At 41.9% G+C, this 25,574-nt stretch overlaps 1 protein-coding gene across 1 annotated transcript in view; it reads left to right on the forward strand.

The window, feature by feature from the left end:
* Positions 1 to 305: 305 nt before the first annotated feature.
* The window catches only part of PIP5K1B (phosphatidylinositol-4-phosphate 5-kinase type 1 beta), a 363,978-nt gene continuing 338,709 nt past the window's right edge, over positions 306 to 25,574 (forward strand). Inside the window, exon 1 of the mRNA XM_074361670.1 lies at positions 306 to 324. The gene's annotated coding sequence lies outside the window, so the exon portion shown is untranslated. The remainder of the gene's footprint in view (positions 325 to 25,574) is intronic.

Here is a 25,574-nt window from a genome sequence, read left to right on the forward strand (position 1 = left end):
TGAAGGAAGAAAATAGCCCAAGATTTCATATTTCCTTTTCTATTCAGTGATGGGAAAGGTTTTTCTGAGCATGTTTGTCCTGAAACCATGGATACAGCACAAAAATAAAAGAACATGTCTGCCCTGGGATTTGGAATACATGTGGTAGTCAGAAAGCGTAAATAAATATATCTGATATGCTTCCAATATCTTTTCTTTCAAGATAAATGTGGAACCCATCTCTCCTCAAGCCCGTTGTGGGGTCATGGTGCGCCCTCTGGTGGCCTATGTTTTTCAATGGCTGTGCCTGCCCTGATGAGCAAACTTTGAAGGAACTGTCTCTGGGTGAGTACTTCTCTTTTCAACTAAGAAGAAGAATCCACATTTGGGGTTAGCTTTGTAAAGTCAGAGTCCTGAAAGTGGCCAGGTCAAAGCTGCTTCCATGATTTCCTGTGGGAAGATAACTTTGTCTGTACACATTGAGTTGCATATGTTTTTTCAAGAACACATTTCATATAAAGTATGTAATCTTGTGCTGGCCTTGGTCAGTCTGGCCAGAAGTGAGGCCAGGAGGTAAGTCAGAGGTGGTTCCATGAAGAAAAATGTCACTGGTGAAGTGGGTCAACTCTAGGCTGTGGGCCTTGTATACCATGTTAGAGAGTGGAGACTTACCATTTTAACCAAGTGATTACAGAAAAAGGGAGCTACCAAAGGGTTTATTGGTGGGGGGAGGGAGGGAGGGATGGGGACACGATCAGATTTATACTGCAGAGAGATCACTCTGAATGAAGTGGGAAAAATGGAGTGTGGTGCACAAAGTCTTGGCAGCAGGGGACAGTCAGGAGGTGGTTGCAGAAGAGCTGGTGAGAGATGATGGTAGCCTGGACCAGGTGGTGCAGTAGGGCTGGAGAGAAGAGGATGAATTCTTAGAGATGTTTGGAAGGTATCATCACACAGGGCTTGATTGTTCATTAGATGTGGAGAGTAAGGAAGAGTCAGGAAGAGAGTATGTGCCCAGATTTGTGTCTTGGGCAATTGGGTGGATAATAGGGATGTTCATTGAAATAGGAACTCTGAGGGAGGCACAGGTTTGAGGGAGTGATCTTTTCAAAGGTGTTCACTTTCGGATGTGTTCACTTAGAGGATCCTGTGGAATCTCCAAGGGGAGATGCCAGGTCGTCTGCTCATCTGACTCTCAATCTCAGGCTCTGGCTGCTGCACCATGGCTGTCTCATCCTCCAGGCAGAGCTCAAACTTTGGGATGGTGGGGAGAAGGTGCTGTCAGGGACCTTTAGTCATATTGGCCCAAATGGTTTGCCTCAGGAATTCCTTTTGGTGTTAGAGGAATAATGAAGAAAGGGTGTAGGGAAGAAACCTCTATATTACAATGTTCCCTTTTCCAAAAGCATCTACCCACCATAGTAACTGATTCAGACAAGGGTCATCCATGGATGCTAAAACCAGTCTGTTTGTAAATAAGCTATCTACGCAGCCTAAAAATATCTCTCCATAGATTATTTATTACAACAAAGGGGGGAAGTTATCTTTAGAGTGAAGAAATCTGGTTAACACAACCAATGTCTACTCACTGATTATTTGATTATAAAAGGGGAAAGAGTCCCCTAAAGTGGAGAAATCACCTGGGTACCACTTTAACCATATGATCAAAGTCAGCATCACCAATAATGGGACAAAATGACAGCAGGTGCCTCCTGATGTGATGTACTGAGGAGGACACAGCAGGTGCATAATTTGAATCTTGTCCAAAGGAAACACCAAACAAACCCAGATCAAAAGATATGCTGGAAAACCACTGGCCTGTATCTTCAAGGATACCAGTGTCATAAAAGACAAAGGCTGGCAAAGTATTCTGAAATAAAAGAGACTAAGGAAACATGACAACTAAGTGTAAATATACATCCTAGACTGGGAAAACATATTATAAAGGACAAATTGGAAATACTGGCAAACTTTGAATATGACTTGGTTCAGTAATGACATTATTGTTAAGTGTCCTAAATATGATCATTGCACTGTGCCCTTGTTCTTGGGAGGCACTGCCCATATATTTAGGTGGGAAGGATCACAGCGTCTGAAACTCACCTGAGATACTTCCTGTCTCAGTCCATACCAGCTGCTATAACAAAATACCACAGACTAGGTGACTGGCAAGCAACAAAAATGTATTTCTTACAGTTCTAGAGACTGTAAGTCCAAGGTCATTGTGCCAGCATGTTTAAGGAAGGGCCTTCTTCTAGGTTGTCAGCTTCTCCTTGTATCCTCAAGTGGGGGAAAGGCCAAGGGAGCTCTGTGGGGTCTCTTTTATAAGGGTGCTCCTCCTGATCACCAGACCTCTGCCTTCACACCCTAACCACCTCCCAAAGGTCCCACCTCCTAACACCATCACATTGGGGGTTAGAGTTTCAACATATGAACTTGGAGGAGGGGGCAGGGTACAAACATTCAGCCTATAGCAGTTCCTGACAATAATATTAATATTATTTATACAGAGGTAAAGCAAATGTGATAAAATGTTAATCACTGGTGAATATAGGTAAGAGTGTATAGATGTTCAACGTACTCTTTGCAATGTTTCTGAGGAGGTATTTTTTTAAGATAAAAAGAAAAGAAATACATCTGTCCAACTCATGTACAAGTAGAGGGGATTCTGAACACTGAAAAATCTAACCAGTGTCTTTTTTTTTTAAGGTCAAATACAATAATATTATCTTTCATCGCCACTAAATTCCATCTTGATGAAACATCAAAATAGGAAACAGGTGAAGGAGTAATTTCCTGTCCTGCCAGGCTCTTAAGAATGTACAGTATTTGCTGTCAGTTTTCAATCTGCAGTATTTAGAGAGGGATTTGTTTTCTTTTAAATCAAGCTACCTAAGTTGAAAGCTCCCAAGGCCCAAAGAGCAGCTGGAACAGGCATTGCTTCCTGCAGGCAGTCCTGTCCACCAGCCACGTGTCAGTGGGCAGCCGCCGGAGCCAGCCAGGCTGTGTGCTCACCGGCTGTTCCTGCTGGGGCTGAAGCTGGGGGCCATTTGGATGCTCCTGTTTGTGGAGCTCCTCCTGGGTCTCTCTCACTGCCCAGGTGAGCATGCGCAGGAAATCAGGGCCTCAGAGTGCTGAAACAGATCTTGGAAGGCATTCTGTCCAACTTCCTCACCTTCCCGTCTGTGGCTTTAATCTCCTCTACAACGTCCCAAACAAGTGGTCATCCACCCTCTTCTTCAGCGTAGTCAGTGGTCAGAACACCTAGACAGCCCTTGCATTTTCAAATGGCTTCAATCTTTTGAACATTTTCCCTCTTATAAACAAGTATCAGAGCAAAATACTGACTTCCATTTTTCAAAACACCCAGTAAAAAACTTTTAATGAAAAAAAAAAAGTCAAATCAGGTTAACTGAATTGTGGAACACTTCAGATACTTACAGTCAACAATTAAGTCGTATTTGACCGTTTCCCATCCATTAGCAAGGTGTCTCTGTGTCACATCATTCAGAATTCATGGAATTCACATTTACATTAGAGGACCCTTCTTTATCACTTCCTGAGATATGCCCATCTTATGGCTGTATTTTTAAGAATAAAATAAAAGTAGAGCAAAATTATATGTAAGCCTATAGCATGCATGTGCATGTGCACAGATAGTGTGTTTGCATGTGTGTAGGTAGGGCAGTGGGACGATAAATACCTAGGGTATTCCAGGGGAGTGGAATCAGGTAGGGGAAGTAGTAATGGGAGAAAAGAGGAAGACTTTTACTATTTACCTTGTATCTTTTGTTATTGTTTGAATGTTTTTTTACAAGGAGAACATGCTATTTTTATCATTAGAACATCTCTCTCAAAATTAAAAAAAAAAGCCACAGAAAGAAGAGAAATCACTTAAATTGAACCCAAACCTGATTACCTGAAGTTTGCGTTTTGTACCACACTCTGGGCAACTCAGAATAAGGCTATTCCTTCTTGCACATGGCGGTGAGTCAGCTGTCTGATGCCACCCCCAGGGGTCCTCATGTTTTCCTTCTCCAAGGTATATGTTCCCATTTTCTTCAGCTGTCATTTCGTTGACAGGGCTTCAAGTCTCCTTGACATCCTGTCACCCTCCACTCAACTAGAGCATATCAAATGGGCTCAGAAAAATCCATTTGGATGTTCAGGTGGCAGTTGGTCATCTGTTGAAAATAGTGAGTCCACGTGTTCGGTTGCTAACCTGGCCTAACTTTGTGGAGTCTCAGGTGCTGTTAAGCAGCTGCATCAGTGGCGGACAAAGCAAATCTGCAGAGCCCTCCTGCAGGTCTCATCAGAATACCACCACGAGCTCTCACAGCATTTATAAAACCTAGTTGACTTTTCAGTGCCAACCCAGGGCAAGAACAGCAAGGGTGTCGTGTGATTTCCTAGCTGGGCTTATCCAGAATAAGACCCATGTCAGAGCTTGAAGATGCTGGTTCTAATGTCATTCACCATGAGAGTGACCATACCTTCTGTTTGCCAAGGAGAGTCTTGGTTTAATGCCAGTTTGTCCTTGCATAATTATTAGCAGTGTCCCTTTACTCTCAAAAGTGTTGCAGTTTGTAGGGGGAGGGTATGGCTCAGTGGTAGAGTGCATGCTTAGCATGAACAAAATCCTGGGTTCAATCCCCTGTGCCTCCATCAAAATAAATAAATAAACCTAACTACCAATCCCCAAAACAAAAGCAAAATAAAAGTGCTACAATTTGGATGATGAGCTATATGATTGATACCTCCTTCACACGGAGAAATTTTCTTAACTTTAGGAAAAAAACATATCCTTGGCTTCAGCTAAATCGAAAGCATTTCTGAACATTTCAGATCCATAGATGCTGAATTTCAGGGGATGAGACAGCTGCTAACCTGGTTTTTCTTCTCTGACGATACATAACCGTTTTTTAAATGCTCCCCCCAAACTTAATACTGGCAAGCCAAGAACTAGATTCCTTGAGACAACTTCTTTCAACTGTGTCCCAAGGTTAACCGTGGTACATTTGATCTTTCCCTTCCCACTTCACAGTATGCATTCTGTTGAAACGCCATCCCCACCTCTCCTACTCAGGAACATTTATTCCCCCAGGAATCAGGCTGTAACAGTGGTACAGCCAAGAGGTGCAGGTTACATCAGCACTTCTCAAAGATGAGAGCATATAGCAAAGTGGTCCAGAGTATTGAGTCTGCCACTTACATGGCCAGGTTTCTTCACCCCTCTGTGCCTCAGTTTCCCCATCTGTAAAATGAGGATGATAGTGGGCCCTACTTCATACAGCTAACAGGAAGCTTAAATGAGTTACTACTTTAAAACAATGCCCGGCACGTAACATGTGCTACATAGGCATTTGGCAAACAAAAAATAAATGAGCTTGACCTTGATTCCATGGTTTCGGGCCTTGAACGGTCAGAGGAAAGAATATAAACAAGAGGTGTATGAGAGGAGCTGCTTGGCAAACGAGAATTGAACGAGGCTCTGTTTAGGAAACATCACCAAAGAATAAGAGTTCTCTGAGCTGCCGCATCCCACCTGCTGCAAACATAGAGGAAGTTGTCCTTTCATAGATTAGTGCTCTGGACACCTGCCTGCCTGCCGTTTCCTCCTTGTCTACTGTTACCCACCTCATTAGTGCCAGGAGGAGGACGTGAACAAAGTAACTGGTGGCTACACTGAATCCTGGTCAAAAGTACAGTGACTGAGGGGGAGACAACCACCATTGCTCCATTTACATGAAGCCCCAGTGCGTTCTGCGGGGTGGGGAGGAGGGCACACAACTGATGTATGATTCCCTATCATTTTCTCCTGTTACGTACCATCATTGTTTGTGCGCAGGGCAGGTAGGATGTTTCAATGAGCCAGAGTTCTCACTATGCTGATCATATCAACAACATACAAATTACCCTTGAACCAGGTCTTTCCTGTTTCTGAGTTCTTCCTCTGTTCCCTTTAGCTTTCCCTCACTTCAGCTGGCATCCCCGGACTCAGGCATTGCCAGAGCCTTCCTCTTTAAATCTGCCTTTCCCCTGCTCAGTGGTTAATTACCCTCTTCCTTATCATACCTACCTTTCATGTATTTGCTAATGTTGCAGATTTTCCTGCAGTCACACGGCTATTCCGGGAAGTTTTGAAGCAATCATGAATCAATTGCATTAATTCAACTCTCAGAGTTGAAATGCCAGTCTTGTTTCCCCTTTTTTAGGTCCTGAGAAGTCTCACTTGGCCTCCCGTGTTGATTGATCCCTGCCTTTGGTTAATCATAGATTTTGCTTGTTTTTTTTTTTTAAGTGTGTGTGTATACTGTGTATATAAAATGTTTGTGAAAGAAAAAAAAAAAGAAAAGAATTATTTTTCCTTGACTTTAGAACCAGACTCTGATTCCTCTTCCAGACTGTCATGACCACAGGAAATGAGGAGAATCCTCCCATAAAATGTTTTCCCTCATGATTTCTTTCAGATGCTTCAAAACAGAAGGTTTAAGTCTTTAGCCAAAGTCTGGTTCAGGTTGCACATTTTCTCTGTGCCTGGGGGTGGCATGGTTCAGAAGGAACAAATAACATTGGGGAAATCTGTTCTAACTAGGGTTGCCCGAGATAGCAAATGATAATTGAATTATGCATAAAAATGAACATATATTTAATATAAATCTGTCCCATCCAAATTGGCAGTATCTGCAATATATGGGACAGACATACTAACAAGTTATTTCCTGTTAGTGTATCTGAAACTCACATTTAACTGAATGTCCTGGGGTTTTTGTTTGTTTGTTGTTTTGTTTTGCTTTTTGGCTACCCTAATTCCAGCTCACAAGGTCAGAGCCATTTGTCAGTGGCCCTCTAAGCATATAGTAAGAGAGAATTCTTCCTCTCTCCCTCCCTGTTTCTCACTAGTATCTGGGTACTGTAGAGGGTGAGGAGGGATATTTTCTGCAGGGATGACTTCTGATGTGTAAAGCCTGAGTCTGGAGCCCTCCTCACGGATGCAGAAGCACCTGTTGATATGAAAGTCCAGCTGACTGTCATATCAACACTGGTGATAGGGACCACAGAGAGGGATGCTGAAGAAAACCTTTTCTCCCATGTGCTTTTAAGCAGGTTTGAAGTTTTAGAGCTAAAATATAATATGTTGGGACCAGAGAAATTGTCAAATAGCATGTAAAATAATTTAACTGGTAAATTAAAATTAGGTATGTATCCATTATTCTTAAGTGGGAGTGACTTTGGAGAGAATCTCTCCTTCTATCATTTTACAAATGGGAAGAGAGAGATTCAAAGCAAGTTCTTTTTGGAATGAGATGGAAGGGGTGTGTGTCTGTGTGTACACATTTGTGTAGGAGGAGGAGGAAAGAGAAGAGGGGGAGGGGAGGAGGGGGAAGAGAAAAGCTGAGACAAGAATACCTGAAGTCTAAGTACTTCCCTACTATACCTGTCCTGCCACAAGTTTGTGTTTCTATAACTCTTTTTAAAAATTGAAGTATTGTCAATTTACAGTGTTGTGTCAATTTCTGGTGTAAACCACAGTGTTTCAGTCATACATACACATGCATATATTCTTTTTCATTATAAGTTACTACAAGATACTGAATATAGTTCCCTGTGCTATATAGTATAAACTTGTTGTTTATCTATTTATCCTACATATAGTTGTTAGTATCTGCAAGTCCCAAACTCCCAATTTATCCCTTCCCACCTTCTTCTCCCCTTAAGTATAAGTTTTCTATGTCTGTGAGTCTGTTTCTGTTTTGTAAATAGATACATTTGTATCTTTTTTTAATATTCCACATATAAGTGATATCATATGGTATTTTTCTTTCTCTTTTTGTCTTACTTTACTTAGAATGATGATCTCCCTGTTCCATCCATGTTGCTGCAAGTGGCATTATTTTATTCTTTTTTATGGCTGAGTAGTATTCCATTGTATAAATATACAACAGCTTCTTTATCCAGTCATCTGAAGATGGACATTTAGGTTGTTTCTATGTCTTGGCTATTGTAAATAGAGCTGCTATGAACACTGGGGTGCATATATATTTTCTAATTAGAGTTCCCTCTGGATATATGCCCAGGAGTGGGATTGCTAGATCATATGGGAAGTCTGTTTTTAGTTTTTTGAGGTGTTTCCATAATGTTTTCCATAATGGTTGTACCAAATTACATCCCCACCAGCAGTGTAGAAGGGTTCCCTTTTCTCCATAGCCTCTCCAGCATTTATTGTTTGTGGACTTCTGAATGATGGCCATTCTGACTGGTGTGAGGTGATACCTCATTGCAGTTTTGATTTGCATTTCTCTGATAATTAGCCATATTGAGCATTTTTTCATGTGCCTATTGGCCATTTGTATGGCTTCATTGGGGAATTGCTTGTTTAGGACTGCCAATTTTTGGATTGAGGTTGTTTTTTTTTTTAATTATTAAGTTGTATGAGCTGTTTATATATTCTGGAAATGCTCTTGTTAGTCACATCATTTGCAAATATTTTCTCCCATTCTGTAGGTTGTCATTTTGTTTTGCTTATGGTTCCTTTGCTGTGGAAAAGCTTGTAAGTTTAATTAGGTCCCATTTGTTTATTTTGGCTTTTATTTCTATTGCCTGGGTGGACTGCCCTAGGAGAACATTGCTAAGATTTCTGTCAGAAAATATTTTGACTATGTTTTTTGCTGGAGGATGAGAAATGATCTGGAGGATAGCCCACAGGCCCCAGCCACCTCACAGAAGTAGAACCACCTAATGGACACACATCTGCCTTCAGAGAGATGGGAGAAAACAGCCTACATTCCTGAGCTAAATACACTGATTTTTTTTTTAAGCCACTACGTTTACGGTGGTTTGTTATGCAGCAATAGCTAACTGATGTGCCTGTGAGCTTTGACATCCTTCCAATAAATTCCTGTTCTTGCGAGCTAGAGTGAATTTCTGAGGCTGTAAACAAAGAACTCTAATTAATACTTTCCAGTCTTTTACCAGAATCTGATCATACCACACATCCTCTTTTGTAATACACATTATTTCACTTAGCAATGGATTTTGAGCATCTTTCCCTAACAATAGTTTGAACATAGTAAAGAAGAAAACTCTACCCAAAGCCTTTTAGGAGCCTCTGCCCAAATCAGTTTCCATCATAACATCATGGCCATTGGCTAAAATGCCACTCTTCCAAAGGCCTAGCGTGATCCATTCTGTTCAGCAGGAAGTGACTTTAACCTGTTTCTCAGTGAGATTATTGAACAGCACAATGATTTTTCACAACTTAATGACCATGAGAAGGCCAGAGCTATGCCTCAGAGGTGCTTGAGGATATTAACATTTCCAGCCATTGTTTACCTCTTTGGAAAAGGAAAGCATTCAAAATGTTCTATTCTTTTCAAATGTATAAGACATTTGATGGAGAAAACAGAAAAAAGATAAATATTCTCTATAATGATTTTGTTTTCTGACCTAAAGCTGAGTGATTGAAGTTCTGCAGTCCTTTTCTTCCCAGTCAGCCCATTTCCATCATCCTTTATCCCTCACTGAATGGTAGCTTTAATTTGAGATTTTGTTTATTTGGCAGAGTAGGATAAGGGGGAGGTGCAATGCTTGCCTAAGAATCTAGTCTTTATGCTAATGGAAATGCATCATATTTTTCAAGAAAAATGAGTGTTTGTCAAAATGGATCCCCTGCAACTCCGCAAATTTTTCTATCAGAGGGAATCTTCTGGATGTATTATCTACATGGGTCCTTTCCAACCAGGTGCACCCCTGGAAGTCTATTGCTTTCCATTTGAATTTGATTTTTTGCTAATAATAACAATAGCTAGCATTTATAACACTTCCTATGGCATTGATCTCGCTTAATCCTCACAAAATCTCCAGGAGGTAGGTATTATTATTACTCCCCTTTGAATAAATTGAGGCTCAGGGGAGGCAAGTAAATGGTGCGAGGGCCCACAGGTAAAAAGGATCAGAGCTGGAATGTCAACCCAGTTTGTCAGACTTCCAAGTCAGAAGGCTTTACGGTACCTTGATGTTATATTGCCTCAATCACTATGGAATTTTGAGTAAAGACATTAAATATATATTTTTCCCCACTAAAGTATGGGTTAAATACCTCCAATGCCTTTTTTTTTTTTTTAAGTGGGAAACAGTAAGTAGTCTTTATGAGTTACCTTTCAGTCCTAAGAAGGTATGATGTTGAAATCATACCTGACCTCTGTCTCTTTCCACCCTGAGCAACTTCCTCAGTCTTCCACACAAGCCTGAAGGGGCCAGGAGAACACACAGTGTCTCCCTGAATGAGACCACAGGGGACTCGGGTACAGAACATCATTCAAGACCTTGGGAAACACTCTCACTTTTACTGCAGGCAGTTATTTAGGTACTGGATGACGAGCAAGAATACATGGTGCGTAGATCAAGCTCTCTTATTTCTGAAGTGGGTTTCACCTCAAAGAGTAAATACTCATGGAAAACACACAAACACCTACAAGAAAAACCAGAACTAAGAATTACAGTACATTCTAGATCTGTGCCGTCCAACAGAACTTTCTAAAATATTGGAAATGTATTACATCCGTTCCATCCAGGATTATAGCTTCTGACCTCCTGTGGCTGTTGAACCCTTGAAATATGGCTAATGTGATGAAAGTACTGCATTTAAGTTTTAATTAATCTTAATCAGTTAATTTTAATGAACTGAAATTTAAATTCAAATAGCCACATGTGGCCACATCTGGCTACCATATTGAGGAGTACAGCTCCACATGTCCGTGGAAGTGTAGCAAATGAAGTAGGTGAGGGTGCACAAGGAAAGTCTCACCAGGAAGTATCTTGAGCAGTTTTTGAAGTGGGGCAGTGAGGAAAGAAAATGTAATTGGATTGAAAAAAGAAAGGAGGAAAGGGGGAAGACAAAAGCTTTGTCTTAGGAGAACATGAAGGTTACAGATTTGAGTGCCTACTGCAAAAACCATGAAAGTACTATAAGCAAGGGAAACAGGCTGGGGGTAAGTGACAATAGGGTATGGTGGGGACTGTGGAGAACTGGGGACCCTACCCCTCTAACACATCAATCACTAGTCACCTCCAGCCAGTTAGTGTCATAAGGAAAGGCAGACCCAGTGGTAACTACCTTATTTTTTTAAGAGAAGTCAGAAATTCAGATTTTTATGTTAAATCATCTAATTTTAAATATTGGCACCCAGACCAGTCAGTGTAGGCTAAATGTTTTCAGCAGACATTGTTGGTGCCCCACTCATGTCCTCTCAGCAGTCACCTCTGCCGGGCTCCCCCCAGTGAACTCCTTTAATTCTCTGCCTCAGGATGTCATGCACACACTTGGCCTTCATGCAGGGCAGTCTGAGAATCCTGAAGAGTCAGAGCTCTTAGAAGCCTCTCCTCACCAATGACAGACATGGAGGAAGCGCATAAACACCCCAGTGTCCCCACCTCTCCCAGAGCTCACCTGTGAGATGAGCTCCAGCTGCCCACAGCAGAGGATGTACCACTCATTGGTTTCCATGCCTTCCCCATCTCACCCCCTCCCTCGCCTCCTGATGTTTTCTGGGATCACCTTCAGATAAACTACTTACACACCAACCTGTATCTCAGAACCTGATTCTGGAGGGACCTGAACAAAGACACAGTTGTAACAAAGAATCTCAAAATCTCAGTGGTGAACTCAACAGAGTTTTAATTTTCACTCCCATCACAACCAGTGTGAGTCATGGCAGAGATCCTGTCTGATCATTCAGGGATCCAGATTCCCTTCATCATGTGCCTCTGCATCCTTTGTGGTATCTTTCTTCTCCACATCCAGCTGCAGATGGAGAGAGAACCTGCAGTGCTGAGAGAGGGATTTTTATTGGCAAGGCCTAGAAGCTGTGAGGAGTCCTTTTGCCCAGATTCCATTGGCAGAACGCAGTCACATGGTCTCTCTTACATGCTGGGGAAACAGGAAATGGGGCGTAGCTGTGATCTGTTAACAAAAGGAAATTGTCGTTTCTCCACTGCAACTTATATAGATCTCATAAGACACTGTCCAGGCCAAAGAAGCCATGTCTGTGGACCAGACTCAGCTTGTCAGCCACCACTTTGGAATTTCTCCCTTCATGTTATTCCCTAAAATTGAGGAAAATTGGCTAGCAAGTCAATCAGTGAGTTCCTAACTTATGCAGAAACAAGTGTGACGCACTTTATCCAATCATATAATAAACAAATCACGATTTTCACGTGTATGAAAATCGAGTCAGTTCTTCATTGGCTATATTTTATAATTTCAGAGAGGAAATTATGATTTCAACCCTGATAGTTCTTACATGAACAGTGGCTCCCAACAGGATAGGTTTCTTTACTTCCTGCATTCTCTGTGAAGTGATTATCTATCCGTGAATAAAAGATTTAAAGGCAGCCCTACTCCCACCTCATCTTCAACCATTCTCCCCTCTTGCTCTCTAAACTCCAACCGTGCTGTTTGTTTCCTGAAGTTGCCACCTCAGGGTCTTTGCAAATGCTGTTCCCTCTTCTAGGAAGGGTGCCTCCTCTTCCTCACTCTTTACCCGGCTGCCCCTATAAATCCTCCAGCCTCAATATTAATGATCTTTCCTTGGAGAAGCTTTCCCTGCCCACCCCAAATCAAGTCACTTTCCTCTGCCCACTGTTACTCTTTCATTCTATCCATCACAATTCAGGACCACATCTATTTTATACATATCTCCACAATGACTGGTGCTCCAAATAGATTTGTCGAATAAATAAATGAATACCAAGAAAAACCCACTGCTTTAAAGAATTTTGTGGGGATACATTTTATAATTAAAAGAACATGGCCCAATCTGTTTTGGACATTTAGTTAAACTTTGTTGGGATTTAAGAAAGAGGAGTCTTTGTGCCTTGAATGCTACCTGAAGCAATGAAATAAACATTCTTTCTTAATCCGAGAAATCCTTGAACTTAGTCTCTTCTAAAACTAGCCTGAATAAAACTCAATCAGTTGTGGGGTAGAAACATGAAAGCTCTTTGAAAAAGTGAAAGAAGCATTACAGTGTAAAGGATGATTTCTTAAGAGCATAATTGGGCTAAGTAATCTACCAGGTTGCCTAAGAAGGAAAAAAGTAGGAGTTTTAACTTCCCCTGTTTTCCCCCTCGTTTCACCCTGCGCATTCCAATCCATCTGCCGTCATTCTGAGTTGAACTCCCAGGTGGAGCCCCCTCCCCTCAGTCCCTTTGCCACCAGCAGTCAGAGTGGTCTTTCCTGTTTGTAACTTAACCTTATAGGAATTGCTCTTGGTCTTAGAATGAAATCCAAATTCCTACAAGGCTCTGTGTGACTTGCTTTCTGGCTACCTCTCCATTTCATCTGGTGTTCCTCTCCCCCTCCCTCAATCTACTTTAGGACCATCAGTCTTCAAGCTCTTTCCCCCTTACAGCTTTGGTGCCCTCTGCTTAGGATGTCATTCCCCAGCTCTTTGCCTTAGCTGACTGGTTCTCGGCTGTCTGAAACATCATCTCTGCAAAGAGGCCCTTCCTGACCACCTCTCTAAAGTGGACCCCCTCCTTCAGCACCAGGTGTTATCACATTACTTTTCATTTTCCCCATAGAATCTATTCCTGTGTGTGAGCGTCTGCTTTGTTATTGTTTGTCTCTCCCCATAAGAAAATGAGGACAGGGATCATGTCTGTTTCTACTTGCTACAGTAGTCTCAACACACGGACAATGCCTAGCAAATAGAAGATGTTAAGTGTTTGTTGAATGAATGGATGTCTAAATGTTTTGTTATGTATGATAAGGTTTCTATCAACAGATGTTACATGTCAATATTATTAGTTACTGTGTCACAATTACTATTAGTAAATCTGACATACATAATACCTTTATACATGTTGATTCTTTGTGAATGTTCATCCCAATCAGAGGTCACTTAAACATTCCAGTATTTTAACACACATTTCCCGATTATCCACCAGATGCCAGGTTCTGGGTTATTCTAAGTACTTGCTCTCATTCCTAGCTGCACAGTAGAATCCTACTGACGTTAAGTCGTTTCACAATGTATCAAAGCATCACATTGTACATCTTAAGTATATAAAATTTTATTTGTCAAAAATTAGTTTAAAAAAAATTTTAAAGAGTAACCGCGGATACAGTCAGGGAAAATAACTCCTGCCAAAGGTGATATTTTGTATAGAAAAAACAAACAAAAGAATCAAACTGATGTATTCTGGCCCCACCCGAGACTAGGTAAACGTCATTTTCTACGGGAAGAGCTGGGGCATCTGAGCATTTGATGAGCTTTGCAGGATGCACAGTGGGAGCCGAGACTCCCTTGCTCTGCATCTGTGCTGCCCAACACAGTGGCCATGACGTGCATGTGACTATTTAAATTTAAACTCATTAAAATTTAAAGTTTCAGTTCCTTAGTCACATTTGAAGCACTCATTAACCACATGTGGCAAGTGGCCACAGGATCAGTGCAAATATAAGGCACTTCCATCACCAGGAAGTTCTGTTACACTGTGCTGCTTGAGGTGTTCAGAGAAGAGTAAGACACAGTTTCTGTCCTCGAAAAGCTGGAGAAATTCTTCCTGAAACCTCATTGTTTAGGAAATTTGAACCTGTATTCTTGCTATTAGATAATTTATACACCAATGAAATGTACACACCAAGGAAAGATACAAAACCAACCCAAGGTTTAAGAGGTAAACAGTGTCCTCATAGCTAATGATGTCAGAGCAGCTGGCCTGTGACGTGCGCAGTGTCTGGAACAGAGAGGGGCTCACTAAACATCTCATGAGGATGAATGAATGAGCAAATGTAGAGCTGTGAATGTGTATGGGCCAAAATGTGGTGTGCTTGATCGCCTTTCCTGCCTTCAGAGTCAAAACTAGAGAGACAGGGTGGCCTGTATGGAAATAAGGTCCAGGAGTGTTACACGAAAGGGTGTGGAGTTTCTTAACAAGGCTGTTTTCTTCATGCCTGTGCTCCGTTTTGTCTTCAGTTGTTCTCAGAGGGCCCTGGGGTCTAACACAGAGACTAGGAGTGAGCTAGTCAGACCATGTGATTCCAGGGCCAGCACTTGTCCGCTGTGATGCTGGGCAAGTCACTGAGTCAGTTGGTCTGAGGCCTGATTCCTCATGTGTGACAGAGGAATACTGGTACCTCCTCCTAAGATGGTGATGGCCGTGGATGAGTATTGCAACATGAGGACACTTTAAAAAAGAAAGGAAAAGGAAACTTTACCTTGAATCCACTATGAATTAGTTATATGACGTAGGTACCTTAAACTCTCTGGGATGCCCCTATTTTTTTCTAAAAAATCCAGTGAAGGGGTGGTGGATTACAGGACTTCTATTGTGCTTTAACTCTGACATCCCACAGTTCATGGTAAATGATATGAGATCTGAAGGTTCTGCTTCTGCCCAAGATCATGTCCCTCCAAGCTGCCAAATGCATAACAAAGCTGTCTGTCTAAGAAGCACAGTTAAACTTTAGTTAGAAACATGATTTGGGGACTTTGGTTTTTGTTTTGGAGGGACTCGTTGCCAACTGGTGGGATTGGAAAGTGTTTTCCCTGTAGGAGGCAGATGCGGAAGTCTGGCCTGCTAAGACTCTTTTGGAAGCTGAAACTAATTAAAATGTTTATTTTAGCCCCTGTAGCTAAGACACGGCGGGGAAGAAAGTCCAACATTCATTTTGATGAAGGTGTAATTAGACCTACTAACCTCTGTGTGCCCCGTTCAGCATGTGCCCCAGAGCTACCCCACCTGCTCAAACACCTGCCCAGTGTGTGAGTATTTGGTGTGACAGTACTTAATGCCGAAGCTAAGGCACCCGGGGTTCCCCACTCTCACCCAAGGACAGCAGAGCCTCGTTCCCTTTCTGTTGCCTACAGACTCACCTCTGAGGGAAGTGCAGTTGGGCCTCCCATTGGCGGATGTAGGATGTGGAACCCGGGGGAATGGAGGGCCCACTGTGCTGTGTCATTTTGCGTAAGGGACTTAAGCATCCTGGATTTTGATGTCTGGGAGGGGACGAGGGTGGTTTGGAACCAATCCCCTGCAGATACAGAGGGACAGCTGTACTCTCTCAGTTTCACCCTCAGTGAGATCTGTAAAGACATGCAAAAGAGAAAGAGAAAAAGAGAAAGGGAAAAAGAAGAACTAAAAATAAAGTAGCTGAGTGTGTGGTATCACAGAGGCTGATAAAGATGCAAGAATAAGTAAGAGTCCTCTGTGCTTGCGGGAGACACTGTGGCGGAGGGGTTAGCAACGTGGGCTCCAGAGTTACTTCATTTCCTCTGCTGTTCCTAATGGTGAAATGGAAGTAATAATAGTGCCTACTTCATGGGGTCTTCCTTAGGTGCTTTCGGGTTCTTTTGTTTTGGTTTTTTTTGTTTTCATATTCCTTTTCTCCATAAGTTACTACAAGATACTGAATATAGTTCCCTGTGCTGTACAGTATAAACTTGTTTATCTATTCTATATATAATAATTAGTATCTGCAAATCTCGAACTCCCAATTTAGTCCTTCCCACCCCTTCCCCCCCAGTAACCAAAAGTTTGTTCTCTATGTCCGTGAGTCTGTTTCTGTTTTGTAAATAAATTCGTTTGTCTTTTTTTTTTTTTAGATTCCACATATAAGTGATACCATATGGTATTTTTCTTGCTCTTTCTGTCTTACTTCACTTACAGTGATGATCTCCAGTTCCATCCATGTCACTGCAAATGGCATTATTTTATGGCTGAGTAGTATTCCACTGTATAAATATACACAGCTTCTTTATCCAGTCATCTGTCGATGAACATTTAGGTTGTTTCTGTGTCTTGACTATTGTAAATAGTGCTGCTGTAAACATTGAGGTACATGTATCTTTTTGAATTAAGGTTCCCTCTGGATATATACCCAGGAGTGGGATTGCTGGATCATATGGGAAGTCTATTCTTAGTCTTTTAAGGAATCTCCATACTGTTTTCCATAATGACTGCACCAAACTAATCCCCACCAGCAGTGTAGGAGGGTTCCCTTTTCTCCACAGCCTCTCCAGCATTTATCATTTGTGGACTTTTGAATGATGACCATTCTGGCTGGTGTGAGGTGATACCTCATTGTAATTTTGATTTGCATTTTTCTGATAATTGGTGATACTGAGTATTCTTTCATGTGCCTATTGGCCATTTGTATGTCTTCGTTGGAGAATTGCTTGTTTAGATCTTCTGCCCATTTTTGGATTGGGTTTTTTTTTTATTATTATTAAGTTGTATGAGCTGTTTATATATTCTGGAAATTAAGCCCTTGTCTGTCACATCTTTTGCAAATATTTTCTCCCATTCCGTAGGTTGTCGTTTTGTTTTGCTTATGGTTTCCTTTGCTGTGCAAAAGCTTGTAAGTTTAATTAAGTCCTATTTGTTTACTTTGCTTTTATTTCTATTGCCTGGGTAGACTGCCCTAGGAGAACATTGCTGATATTTCTGTCTGATAATGTTTTGCGTAAGTTTTCTTCTAGGAAGTTTATAGTGTCTTGTCTTATGTTTAAGTCTTTAAGCCATTTTGAGTCTATTTTTGTGTATGATGTGAGGGGGTATTCTAACTTCATTGAGTTACATGCAGCTGTCCAGTTTTACAAACACGATTTGCTGAAGAGCCTGTCTTTACTCCATTGTATGGTCTTGCCTCCTTTGTCAAAGATTACTTATTCCTTAGGTTTAAACAAGATGATGCAAGTCAAACTCAGTGCAGAGCCCGGCATCTACTAAGAGCTCAAAGTTAGCTATAGGTAGGTTCAGAAATTGGAAAAGCAATTGTTCAAATGCCAAGGTTGAACAATAAACATCTTATACTCCAGAGGCTCTCCTGGACATGTTCCAGATTCAGCACAAGCTGCTGTCAAATTAGTTTTAAGACATTTTATGCTAAATACATAGCTCACAGTGGGGACAGACTCTTGTGCCCATGCCACTTTCTATGCAGTGGGGCAGGGGAGAGGGGAAAAGAGCTGAAGAATCAGGGGAGCTTGCTTATGGGCTTGGGAAGACCCAGGTGGAGGTCAAGGCCGTTGTCTTCTCTGACCTGAATCACAGGGACGAGTAAACTGGAGACACATAGAGTGAAAGTTCCAGGTAGTGAACCTGGAGTTTTGTTGCTGTGTATTCTGTTATGAGGAGAGCTGAGGGCTGAGTACACAGAGCTGCAGTGGAACTGTGGGTTTGGTTTTGTTTTTTCAACAGAGGCCCCATTTCAACACAGGCAACATTTCCTTCTTCTGAGACTGCTTTGAGGAAAACAAGCGGGCAGATTTGATATCACTGAGCTGGAATCATCCAGCCTCAGAGATATCTTGTGGAACATCAGTCTGGTCCTGGGAGCAGTTGTGTCCAACGCTGGCACAGAGGAGGGGGGAAGTCAGCTGTGTGGGAAGTGAATTTGGTCCAGATTCATGTGCTCTCCTAAGGGGGATCTGGGAGTTCTTTGGATAGGTAGTGACTTGATTTCCAGTGGCTGCTGGTCCTGCTGGAAGCACCTACAACACTAAAGTGAAGCTCCGCCAGCCACTGCACTTAGCATAAGGGGGCCACAAAGAGCTGAGAAAGGGGGTTCCGGTTCAGAGGCTCCTGTTCCAAATTTAACTGTGTTTTTGGTGAACTGGGTGGGGGGTGGGGTGGACACCTGCCAAGAGGGTCTCGGGATGATCCTATTAATATGCATCCCTGCAGCTGGGGAAGTCACAGTGCTCAGATGCACTTGGTTGAGCTCTGGTTTTCACTGTGATCGTCCTCCTCGCCTGAATGAAGATCAAAGAGAATGGCTGGCGATGATGGATTCAACAGAAGCACATGCTGAAATACACAGAGGAAACGTTGCAGGCTCAGCAATGAGGAGCCGAAACTCTTTCAGGAAGGCGATAAGGCAGACGTCCTAATAACATCAACTACAGAGACGGCGTTTCCTGCTGCTTCCTCTGTGCTCTGTGCTCAAGACCATACCTGCATTATCTCAGATTCCTCACAGGCATCGCTCTGTGGTCTTCCTTTCCGGGTGAGGTACCCGAGGCACTGAGAGGTCAGGCACCTGCCGAGAGTCACACAGCCAGAAGGGGCAGAGGCAGCACTTGCGTGCAGATTGGCCTGATTCCAAGGTCTCTGTTCTTTCCACCCAGCTGCCGCTGTTAGTCACTGATACAGGTGTCACTGACAAGGACACATATTGAGCACCTGCTGGGTATAACGGGAGGCAGAAAGAAGTATAAAACCAACTGTGCCTACAAAATCGCTCTGAAGAAAACAGTGAGCCACTTGTGTGTTACTAATTGGATGGTAAGAGCCATCTCCCAAAGAAAATAGCAACCCTGCCCCAAGTGAAGACAAAGCTGCTTCCTAGGCACTGGGCTAACATCTGCTGATGCTGAAAGGAGGGCAGGGTGTGCTAGGACAAATCAGGTGTCTGGGCTGAAGGTCCTGAGTTATGGTCCCAGCTCAGCGCCCTGGGCAAGTTACCGCACCTCTTTGGGACTCAATTTCCTAGTTTTCAGAATAGGAATAATACAGTGAAAATTTACTGTATGCCAGGCCTCCTTCATAAGTTTCAGCAAAAGCAAACAAAGTAATTACATAAACATGCTGGAAAACACTAAGGAATTTCTGTGTTGGGCATTATTTCTTGGAGTATTAGGGAGCAGATGTCACTGAGGCCTGAGTGCTTGGCATGATGTCACAGATGAAGGGGACGGAGGGAGCTAGTCTTCTGGATTCTAGAATCCTTAAAGTTGTCAGTTCTCTTAAGATGGATCATAATCATGTTTGAAAGCCAAGGGGTAGAGGATGGGAACCAAAATTGTGTCCAGCTTTGGGATCAAGGGTCACCTTGTTCAGTAAAAGCAGTTTTGCCGTTTTTCCTCCCTGCAAGCTTTGCTGACTTCCTTCTCCTCCAATTGGCTCTCCACACCTAAGGAGTGACAGTTCCTGGGGGCTAACGGTCAAGACCCAGGGTCTGGATTGGAGTTCTTATCATGGCAGATTTCTTCACCACTCTAAATTGTTTTCTCAGCAGGAAAGAAGAAAAAAACAATAAAGAAAGAAAGATGATAATAGAACCAACCTTACAAAGTTATTGTGAATATTTAAATGAGGTCATCCCTGTAAGATGCCGAGCCCAGTATCTGGGAAATAAATGTAAGCTATTATTAATATTACTATGGTATTTATCATTAATAAGTACTCTGTGGTTCTGGTATTCTACCAGCCTCAACCCCCGATGCACTTGTTTTCAGTTTAAGTTCAATGTCCTGGAAAGGGATTTTAAGGCCTTGGGAAAGTTTAGTGAAATTAGTGAACCAAAAGTCGCTAAAAAATTGTAAGGCAAGAAGCCAGAAGCAGCACCTTCCCAGGATCTAGGTTTTTCCCCAGTAATCCAAATTGAAAAACATAAATTAGGGCAGAGATAATCTGCCTCACAAAATGATAAATGATATCAAAAGAATCTTATATCTCATAGCCCCTCAGTTGAGAGTATTGGAGAGAGCAAATTTCTGTGAGTTGTCATCACTATCATTTGCTGTTAGTTCCCTTAAGTTTCCAGGTTTGCCATAAGCCCAAAGTCAGCTCCCTGGATTCCCCCCAACAAAAGAACCCTCGGTAAATTACAAGTCTTCTAAAGCTTCCTGATTCAACCTCCAAAGGCCAGGAATTCCAACAAAGAAGGTGCAAGGGAAAAAGGAACTTCAACCAAAAGGTGTATTTGTGTTATCTCATTAAATATCTTCAAGGTTTATAGGTTTGGGGAAAGCTTTTCTTTTAGGGTGGAGTGGAAGGAGGAAAGAAAGATGCTAAAAAGCATTTCTTGGATTTCCAGAGGCAGTAGTGGAAAATCCCCACCCTGGAGGGTCCCTTTCTCTGTAGAACAGTAATGCTCCCAGGAGAGCTAAGGGTCTTGTCCCAAGCAGACAGATGTGAATTATTGATCCTCTGCTTTGCTGGCGGAGTTGCTGGAGCTTAAAGAAGAGGAAGTAAATTCATGAGCACATCCTGGTACCTTGCAGCCACAGGTCAACTATCACTTAGTTAGATTAAAAATGGCCGAAGACCTTGCCCCTTGGAAAAGATTCTGGGCAGCCATGTTGTCTCACGGAAGCTGCTGAGGTCCCATGTAAAGTAGTTCCGGATACATCTTGCTTGTGTAAGGCATTGCCTTGAAATAAGCAAACCGCTCAGGAAAAGGTCATAAGACAGAAGAACATGAAGTGCTCTGTGGTGAAGTAGAAACAGAAGTTGCCTTTCAGTCTGGGCAAATATTTGCCCTCGGGCTGCTCACTAAAAGCTTGGAAATCCCAGAGCAGCAACTTGAAAGTTCCACCTGCTACATATTTGGCTGAGCATTTTTCTGGTCATATTGACATTTGTCCTTCTGTTTGTGTAGCCTAACCTTAAATAAACTCGTTCCCTTTTTAGGTGTCATTTTTGGGGGTTTCATTTCTCTTGATTTTTCTCTCCTTTCTATTTTGTAATCTTTTCCATTCCCCCGTGACACTTGAAGAGAAAACCTTTAACTGAGGGATGATTCTGTGATCGCCTTCAAACCAAACACAGGTGTTAATCTTAAATGGAAAGATGCCTGCCTCCCTGCTCAGACTGGTTATGTCTGAATTGATTTGTCAGTCAGCATCTTTTTTGGTGAGGCACGTAGCCCAGCATGGCAGTAAGAACCCTGCAGCAGGCAGATAACACTTTGAAGCCTGTAGTTACCCCTAAGGAGTGCATGGTCTCCGTCTGTTACTTAACCCCTCTGCCCTCAGTTTCCTGATCTCTTAGATTGAGACTTCAGTAGCATCCACCTCACAGGGATGTTATGAGGATTGCCTGACGTGAGGAAGGTTCGGTAAACCCTAATTCCAACTATGATATTGTATGGAGGTCTCATTGAACTAGGGGAAGAAGATAAAATAGAGATGGTTAACATTTTACGACAACTTTAACGTGAAATGCATTTTCCTTGAAGATTATAATGCTTGTGTGACTTCAGTTTTCTCAAGATGATCTATCTTGAGAAGATAAGGACAAGGTATTGTTCACCCTGAACTGCAGTTTCCTACTTTCTGGTCCCAAATCTGTATCTATCCTCCAATTGTAACTCTACCTTCTCTTCAGCCTCATTAGCGTCACTGCTAATTGGCTGCTATACTGTCCTGCCTTCCCGGAAACCTTAGATGTGTCCATTAACCCTTCATGCCTCTCAGCTAGGTCCTTCCCATCAGTATTTAAGCCTGTAAGTATTAGAAAATAATGGGGCCATATCCCCACTCTTGTTACTACTCCTTTTCTCTCTTTTCCTTTAGAGCCAGGCTTTTAACAAATTGTGTACTCGCTGCTGCCATCTTTTCATACCTGATTCACTCCTTAGCCCATTATAGTCTGGTTTCAAGCCCAAACATTCCTCCAAGAGTGTCATCTAATATCCCTACTGCTCTCCATATTGTTAAATCCAAAAGATTTTCTCAGTCTTCATCTCTTTGACCCTTCATCGGCATTGGACATGGTTACTCATGCTTGGCCTTCCTTGGCTCTGGAACATTATGTCCATTATGTCTTGGTTTTCCTGCCATCTCCCTGGCTAGTCTTTTTTTTGTCTCCATTTCTGGCTCATTCCTCCTCCTCCTTTTATTAAATGCTACATTTCCTCAAGTCTCAGTCCTAAACGTCTACCTCTCCTCACTTTATGCATTATCTCCAGGAATTAACTATCAATTATGTTTTCAGTTATCATCTACATGTCAGTGGAAACCAACTTACATCTCCAGCACTGACTGCTTCTCTGTGTTCCAGACCCAGATGTCCAACTAGTATTAAATCTCCATTTGAAACACATTCCTTTTCGACATGCCTGAGACCAAGTTCATGATCTTTCCCAGCAAATCTGCTCTTCTTCCCTGTTCCCTATCCCAATGAATGGTGCTATTATCCAGTCAGTGTGTATTATTCTTGCTGCCTCCCTTTCCCTCATCACCAGACCTCATTTACCCCTAAGGCCTGCCTCTGTCACCTACAAAACGTCTTTCAGAACAATCCCTATTCCATTTCCATAGCCATCACCCTGATCCGTGCTGCCATCATGTTCTCTTTGTTTTATGGGACTTCTTACTTCTTCACTCTGATTTCCCAGCCCCATTCCTTTCATACACTACAGCCAATCAGTCATGTGATGGCTTTCCATAAAACTTGCCAGTGACTTCCTATTGATCACAGGAAAATGCCTAAAATCCTTAATGTGATGTGGCAAAGACTGCCTTTCCACAATCTCCACAATCTCCCTTCTTCCTTACAAAAATATTATTAGGATGACAATGTGTCTCTCACACACACAAAAGACATTTCCTAGCCCCCTTTACAGAGAGGGATAATCTATAAGAGAGGGAGGTAAAAGTGGCTATGGAAGTCCATTTAACCTTTTAGTTCTTCATGCCTGGGATAAGGATGCAATGACTGGACCTCCAGGAGCCATCTTTAGATCTTGAAGATGAGAAATTAGAACTAGAGATGATAAAGAGAAAGATGAAAGAAGACTGGGCCCTGATGACTTTGTGAAACCACCATACAAGACTTGACTGTACTTCTGGGCTGCTTCCATATGAAGGAACAAAATCCTGATTTGTTTAAACTCATCATCAGTGAGTTTCTGGCTTTCAGAATTGAACTCAATTTCTGATTGATATATACAGGATTTATAAGGCCCTATGTGGTCTGATGTCTCTGTACCTCACCAGCTTCTTTTGGCCCCACCTCTCACCCTTAAATTCTTCAGTTCCTACTGGCCTGAATTCAGCTGTTCAAATACACCATGTGGGCCTTCCCTCACAGGGCCTTCGTACGCTCTCCTCTCTGTCTGTGGGACTTTCCTTCATGACCCTAATGTTCCTCTACTCATCCTTCGGATCTCAGCACAGCTTTCTTAGGGAAGCCCTTCCTGAGCCCTTTCTCTTCTCACCCCCTCCCTCCACCAGTCTAGACTAAGTTCCTTTCCCGTGTGCTGTCATGGGACTATATTCTTTTGCTTCAGATACTTTTCTTCAGTTCAGTAATTAGACATATCTATCTCCCTTATTAGATTGAAACTTTATGAAAACAAGGACCATGTCTATTTTTGTTCAAAATTTAATTCCCAGCACCTGAACTAGTCCTTGGGGGTTTGTGTATAAATATATATATATTTACTGGGGACAATATGTGCATGTATATAGAACAATATGTGCATGTATATGTAATAATGTGTGCATGTGTATAGAACAATATGTGTATGTATATGTAACAATATGTGTATGTATATATAATATATGCATGCATATGTAACAATATGTGCATGTATATGTAATAATGTGTGCATGTGTATGTAGCGATATGTGTATGTATGTATAACAATATGTGTATGTATATATAACAATATATGCAGACACAGACATACCTTGTTTTATTGTGCTTTGCTTTTGCACGTGGCAGATACTGCATTTTTTAACAAATTGAAGGTTTATGGGAACCCTGCATCAAGCAAGTCTGTTGGGGTCATTTTTCCAACAGCATTTGCTCAATTCATGTGTCTGTGTTGCACTTTGGCAATCCTAGTAATATTTCAAAATTTTCATTCCTTTATTTGTTATGGTGACCTGTGATCAGTGACCCTTGGTGTTACTACCACGACTCGCTGAAGGCTCAGATGATGGTTAGCATTTTTTAGCAATAAGGAGTTTTTTAATTAAGATATGTACATTGCTTTTTTAAACATAATGCTATTGCACACTTAATAGACTACAGTATAGTGTACACATAACTTTTATTTTAAAAAATTTATTTATTATTTTGAGGGGGAGAGGAAATTAGGTTTTTAGTAACTAATTAATTTTTTAATAGAGGTACTGGGGATTGAACCCAGGACCTGTGCTTTCTAGGCATGTACTCTACCGCTGAGCTATACCCTCCCCGCTACACATAACTTTTATATGCACAGGGAAACAAAGACATTTGTGTGACTTGCTTTATTGCAATATTCACTTTATTGTAGTGGTCTGAAACTAAACACAGTCTCTTCAATTTATGCCTGTATTTCATGCCTGATAACTAACAGTCAAGTGAATGAATGAATGAAGACCCCCAGTCTTTTTTTCGTAATATATATCAGTTCTCTCATTCTCTTCTGCCTCAGTCACTCTTTTGCCAAACTCTCAACTACCTCACACTTACATTTTTGTAGAACGGGTATCCTCTACTTTTCAAAAGTTTGCTTTGCACCACTTTGCTTTCACAAAAGACTTATGTTAGTACCTGTTCTCACAAACTAGAAGAAATCTAAGAAAGTTTTTGCTTTGACAAAAAAAGGCAAAAAGCAAAAATATCATTCAGTATTTGTTATGCACTCCCTGGGCAGCAAGAGTGGCACCACCAAGCTCCCTCCCCAGGAACTACACTGCACTCAGCATCTTAGCATCAAGTCTCTTTGAACTGTGTGTGCGAGCATCTGTGCCTTATCTTGGTTTATTTTGTGCATCTGTTAGCAAGGTGTGTCCTAGGGTAATTGTTTCTTTGCTTTACACCATGTTGGCTCACCAAAGGCTTCATGAAGATGCTCTGTTTTCAGA

This window comes from Camelus bactrianus, chromosome 4 (genome assembly GCF_048773025.1).
Source record: "Camelus bactrianus isolate YW-2024 breed Bactrian camel chromosome 4, ASM4877302v1, whole genome shotgun sequence".
Classification (NCBI taxonomy): Eukaryota; Metazoa; Chordata; class Mammalia; order Artiodactyla; family Camelidae; genus Camelus; species Camelus bactrianus.